The sequence below is a fragment of the Myxocyprinus asiaticus genome, chromosome 22 (assembly GCF_019703515.2).
Source record: "Myxocyprinus asiaticus isolate MX2 ecotype Aquarium Trade chromosome 22, UBuf_Myxa_2, whole genome shotgun sequence".
Taxonomy (NCBI): domain Eukaryota; kingdom Metazoa; phylum Chordata; class Actinopteri; order Cypriniformes; family Catostomidae; genus Myxocyprinus; species Myxocyprinus asiaticus.
In genome coordinates, this window is record NC_059365.1 from 7,154,824 (window position 1) to 7,161,698 (window position 6,875).

The window sequence follows — 6,875 nt, forward strand, 5'->3', positions numbered from 1 at the left end:
GAAAAACTTGAAGATTTGGAAAATAGGAGCCGAAGGAATAACATACGAATTGTTGGAATTCCTGAGCATGAAGAAGGCCACGATATGTTGAAATTCCTAGATGAGCTCTTCCCAAGTCTGCTCGACATATCAGGCCATAAACTGGAAATCGAGCGAGCTCACAGAGTCCCGGCTCGCAGATCTGCTGAGGGAGACAGGCCCAGATCAATTCTGGCCAAATTTCTGTAATCATCCAATAAAGAACTTGTGTTGCGCCAGGCGAGGAGCAAAGGAAAGCTTTCTTGGAAGAATCACAATATTTTCTTGATCCCGGACTTTGCGAATGCAACGAGAGAAACGCAATCGATTCGAGGAATGTAAGAATCTCTTACATCAACGGAAGATTGCTTTTGCACTGATGTTTCTGGCCAAACTGAGAATAGAAACGAAGGATGGTCGCAGAGTATTTACGTGTCCAAAGCAAGCAATGTCTTTATAAAAACAATGGGTGAGTAAGCCATTTGGGGGTTTTCATGTAGCTCCAGAGTGGATTAACTCACTGTGCTTACTCTGGCTGTCTGAGGAATCTGAGCACCATTTTTGTTTCTTTTTGTGTTGGCTTCGCCTAAGGGCTGGAGTTTGTTTGTGGCATGACTCCTTCAAGAAACTTTTGCATGGATGGATGATTGCTTTTACACTGAAGTTCCCGGCCAGATTGAGAATGGACACTAAGAATGGCTGCAAAATATTTTCATGCCTACACAAAGGATGTCTTTTATAAAGTTGACGGACTGAGTAAGTCATGGTGTATTTTTTAATTTTTTAAATTTTTTTATGCAGCCTCCGAGTGAATTTGACTCCCTCAATACACACTTGACCATTCGAGAAACCGGGGCGTCTGTTTTTTTTTTTTGTGTGTGTTTTTTTTTTTGTGTGTGTTTTTTTTTGTTTTGTTTTTTTGTTTTTTGTGTTGGTTCCACCTGGCAGCTGGAGCTTGTTTTGTGGAATAACACTCCTTCGGATCAGCTATAGATGAATTTGATCGTTCTTTGTGCTTACGCCTCCTGTTGGCTGGAGTTTGTTTTGTAAAGAATTTTTAAGGGACATTAGAATGATTACATCATCTGCTGCACTCATAACAGCTGGCTCACTGAACACTTGTTTATCTGTCCGAGGAAACTGAACAGCTTTATATCAGCTGGAATTTGTTTTGTGGAGGAACACACCTTCAAGACAGTTCTGTGAATGAATCTGCATGTTCTTTGTGTTTATTCTGCCTGTTGGCTGGGGTCTGTTTTACAAAGTATTTTCTGTTATGTGGTGTTGTGCAAAAGCACCGGACTTGAATAATCAGACGGCAAAGTTGTCATGGGGGTTCTCGTATGCGTACATGGACCTTTTGAGTTTAGAGGGATTGGCGGTTGGCACTGTTGTGCGCGGGGTTAATGCACATGTTTTTCTTTTTTCTGTTTGTTTTGTTCGGGGGGAAGTTCGGGGTTTGATTTTTGCACTAATGTTGGAATGTGGTCTGTATAATCTTGTTTTTGACACACAATTTATTTTTCTATTATATCAAAATGTCAATTGTTAATTTGAGTGGATTGTCTCTCTCCACGTGGAATGTGAATGGGTTGGGGCACCCCGTAAAAAGAAGGAAAGTTATTTCTTTTCTTAAACATAAGAAATATGTTATAGTGTTTCTTCAAGAAATGCATCTTTCCCCACAGGAAGCTGAAAAATTTGGGAAGATATGGGGTGGACATGTTTTCTTTAGTGCTGGCTCAAGCAAGAGCAGGGGGGTCTTTATATTGATAAGTAAACATCTACAATTCAAATTTCTCAAACAGATTAAAGATAAATCAGGAAGAGTCATTATTGTTTTAGCAGAAATTCAGGGGCAAAGGTTGATTTTGGCTAATATTTATGCACCTAACGCTGATGATCAGGGCTTTTTTATAGATCTTGAAGGGATGTTGCAAGCCGCTGGCACCCCTCATGATATAATATTGGGAGGAGATTTTAATCTTTTGATGGACTCAGTACTTGATCATAGTGAAGCAAAAGTGTGTAAAGCCTCTAGAGCAACACTGAATCTTGGTCTAACAGATATTTGGAGACTTTTGAACCCATCTGGGAGGGACTATAAATTTTTTTCATCAATCCATAAGATTTATTCTTGAATAGATTTTTTTATATATATATCTAAATCCCTCATTTCATCTGTTGTTGATTGCTCAATTGGAAATATCTTAGCCTCAGATCATGCCCTGGTGTGTTTAGAGGTGTTGCCTCATACGGAGAAAAAGAAATCATATAGTTGGCGCTTTAATGTATCCCTTTTGCAAAATCCTGATTTTCAACAATTGTTAAAGGCTGAAATCAATGTTTATATGGAGACCAACTGGTCCTCAGTATCCTCTGTAGGCGTGGCTTGGGAGGCACTTAAGGCTGTTCTTAGGGGTTGGATCATACAGTATGCCTCATTCATCAAAAAATCCAAAACGCGATAACTCGTGGAATTGGAAGAGAATATTAAAAGTGTCAAGGCAGAGCTGAAGTGCCGAATGTCATCTAATGGCCTCAGAGAACTGACCCATTTGAAATACAGATATAATACTATTTTGTCAAGGAAAATGGAGTTTTGGTTATTCAGGGCAAGACAGTCATATTTTGAGTCGGGGGACAAAGCAGGGAAGCTTTTGGCTAGATATATAAAACAGAGAGAGTCTTATTCTACCATTCCCTCAGTGAAATCTGCTGGTGGTGAAATTTTTACCTCGGTCACTGATATTAATAATGCTTTTAAAGAATTCTATCTTGATCTCTATAGTTCCATGTCTTCATCCACTGATGAAGATATTAGGAACTTTGTGGAACCATTAGAACTCCCTAAACTGATGACTGCGCAAAGAAATAACCTTGGAGGAGATTGATGAGGTAATTAAGGCCTTACCTACAGGCAAGGCTCCGGGGCCAGATGGCTTTGCTGCTGAATTTTTTAGATCTTATGCTACAGAATTGGCTCCACTTATGCTAGAAGTTTATATGGAATCATTAAAGAATGTAAAGCTTCCCCCAACCATGATACAAGCCCGGATCAGTCTGATCCTTAAAAAGGACAAAGATCCAAGCGAGTGTAAGAGTTACCATCCAATTTCCCTGACCCAGCTAGATGTAAAATTTTTGTCAAAAATTCTGGCTAACCGATTAAGTAAAGTTATGACATCTCTTATACATATAGATCAGGTGTGGTTTATTCGGGGCCGCAGCTCTTCTGATAACATCAGGCGTCTAATCAATATCATGTGGTCAGTACCGAATGATCAGGCTCCGGTCGCTGCCATCTCACTGCATTTGATATGGTAGAATGGGATTATCTTTTTAGGATTTTGGAAATATATGGGTTCGGGAATACTTTTATTGGATGGATTAAGTTACTTTATAGACACCCTGTAGCGGCGGTACAAACAAATGGATTAATTTCAGATTATATTACTTTGAATAGGGGCACCTGGCAGGGTAGCCCTCTTTCCCCATTATTGTTCTGTCTTGCCCTGGAACCATTAGCAGCCACAATAAGAAACCCCTGATTTTCCAGGGGTGGTTGCAGGAGGTGTGGCACATAAGCTTCTGCTTTACGCAGATGATATTTTATTATTCATCTCCGACCCTACTAGATCTATGCTTTGCCTCCACAGAATTATTAATTCCTTTTCAAACTTTTCGGGATACAGAGTTAATTGGTCTAAATCTGAAGCATTGGTGCTGACAGCGTACTGCCCAGTAACGGCTCTTCAACCGGGTACCTTTCATTGGCCCAAACAGGGCATTAAGTATTTGGGCATTTTATTTACAGCAAATTTATGCGATTTAGTTAGAGTTAATTTTGACCCTTTAATTAAAAGGTTTTCGAGCGATGTGGGCAGGTGGGCTTTATTACATTTATCTATGATTGGGAAGGTTAATGTTATTAAAATGAATTGTATTCCAAAATTCAACTACCTGCTACAGTCCCCCTCTCTTATTTCAAACAATTTGATAGCATAGCAAAGTCCTTTATTTGGAATGGAAAACGTCCCAGGTTACATTTCAAGAAGTTACATAGGCCGATTGACAAGGGTGGGCTAGGTATACCCAAGATTTTGTTTTAGTATTGTGCGTTCGGTCTTAGACATTTGGCTCATTGGTCACTTCCACCTGAGAGGGCCCCTCCATGGTTTTTTATTGAACAAGAAGTTCTTGCCCCTATTTCGCCATTGCAAAGCCTTTCGATCAAACTAACCGGAGAAGTTAAGTCACACCCCATTATTTCTCATTTGCACGTGGTTTAGACTAAAGTGTCCAGAGTGTTTAATTCAGACATTTATTTAAATGTTGCCTCAAGCATATGGCTGAACCCTAAATTACATATTAATAAGTCCCCTTTCTGTTGGTCAGAGTGGATTGGGAGGGGGGGTTACTACACTCAGTGACATATATGAGAGTGGAGTACTGAGATCTTTTGATAATTTGGTTCAACATTTTAAGATTCCTAGATCCCAGTTCTTTAGGTTTTTACAGCTGCGCCACCTGCTCTGTACTGTCTTTGGGAGTAGTGTACACCCCCCCTACAGTGGCAGATACTTTGGAAATGGTGATTACTGCTTATGGGAAAGGTCACGAAGCTTCTGTGTATTACTCCCTGTTAATTCAGAGTCTGCGAGATGGAGCTTCGTCTTCTCTCAAGAGATTATGGGAGAAAGATTTAAACTTGTATTGGAGGAGGGAGAGTGGCTAGGATCCTAAAAAGCATCAGGTCTGCATCTAGAGATGCAAGGATCCATCTGATGCAATTTAAGATTTTGCATCAGTTTTACTGGACCCCTTCTAGATTGTATAGGCTTGGTCTTAAAGACTCACCCACCTGCTGGTGATACCAGTCAGAGGACGGGGACACAACCCATGTTTTTTGGGGTTGTATTAAGATTCAGGAATTTTGGTTGAGGATCCAGCGTTTTGTGTGTGATGTACTGGACACTCAGTTTTCATTTTGCTCTAGACTTTGTATTTTGGGTGATGGAGGGGTCCTGAATATAGGAGATATATACATGAAAAGCTGGGTCCTAACCAGCATGATGATTGGCAGACAGCTAATCCTTAGGGGATGGAAGTCAACTGATGCACCCTCATTTCGTGAGTGGTGCACCGAGTTGGGTAAAGTGGCAGCTTTTGAGGAGATGACTTCCAGACAGCTGGGGAACCTGTCGAGTTATGGCAGAAAATGGGGAAGTTATTTGTCTTATTTGTAGAGGTCCTAGTGTGGGGCAGTGGAGGGAGACTATTTATTTATTTATTTTTTAATTTTGTTTCCCTATATATTGAACTTTGTCTTTTTTTATGTACTTATGTATTTCTATTTGTGTGTCTGTTTATATGTGGGTATTTAGTTATTTTATATTTGTGCGGGGGTGGGGGGGGGGGTTTATAAAGGGTTATAAGTTGATTCCTAATGCATAATTTTTTGGTTAAATTTATTTTTGTCTGTCTTGGAATCAATAAAAAATGTTAATAACAAAACGTATTGAATTAAATTTTTACTGTTTGAAGATCCCTCCTTCCAAGCTTCCCGTATGATGTCGAGCATGCTGCGCTGCCACCGCCTATACAGCAGCTCGAATGGGGAGAACCCTGTGGAGGCTTGTGGGACCTCTCGAACTGCAAATAACGGGGGTTCGAGCCATTTATCCCAATTTCTAGCATCCTCGTGCACAAACTTACGAATTATATTTTTCAGGGTTTTATGAAATCGTTCCACCAACCCATCTGTTTGTGGATGGTAAACACTGGTGCAAATCGATTTAATACCCAATAATCAGTCCGCGTATTGTTCGTGACATAAATGTAGCGCCTTGATCAGTGAGGATTTCTTTCGTAATCCCCACTCAGGAGATTATTCTGAAGAGCTGAGATGTTGCACAGAGGCGCTGCTTCCGGATATCGCGTTGCATAGTCCACCAGAACTAATACAAAGTGATGTCTGCCTGCTGTCCACTCTAATGGCCCGACGAGGTCCATGCCAGTTCTTTCAAAGGGGACCTCAATTACCGGAAGGGGCCGAAATGGCGCTCTTGGGGTAGCTGGTGGATTCACCAGCTGACATTCACGGCATGCTGCACACCACCTGTGAACATCCCCACGAATGCCAGACCAATAGAAACAGGCCATTAGTTGGTTCAGTGTCTTTTCCTGCCCTAAGTGATCCGCCATCGGATTATAATGAATAATGATTATAATGAATAGGGCTCCGCAGTATTAACAGTTGTGTTGTATCCTCTTTTGTCTGAGCATCCTGCGTCACTCGATACAACTGCTCTTTTAAAATTTGAAAGTACGATGTTTCACTGGAGCCATTGACCATCAATAACTTTCACTTGGTCAAGGGCATGCCTAAGGGTTTCGTCTCTTGCCTGCTCTAGAGTGAAATCCCCTTCGGGAAAATCCTCTAAGAACAGGAGGGGCCGAAGCCTCCCCCTCCCTTACGTCATCCTGACATGGAGCTGATGAAGACCACCCCGGCTCTGCCTCCCCTGCCAAGGCATCGCACATTTCACATCGAACAACTTTCTCGCAGGACTCATCCACACATATTCCCTTTAATACATTTTGAAATTCCAGCCAATTAGTTCCCAAAATTAGTGGATGGGTGAGGCGGGAACTAACCACAGCCTCCACTCTTTGCTTTTGTCCCCAAAATTTAATAATCAGTGTCACTACAGGATAATTGTGAATATCCCCATGCACACACCTCACCCTTACCCTTTTGCTTGTGCCCAAAGCCTCATCTTGAACCAAACCTTGGTGTATAGTGTTCTGGTTGCAGGCCGTATCCACCAAGGCTTGATGTGTACTCCCCTTGA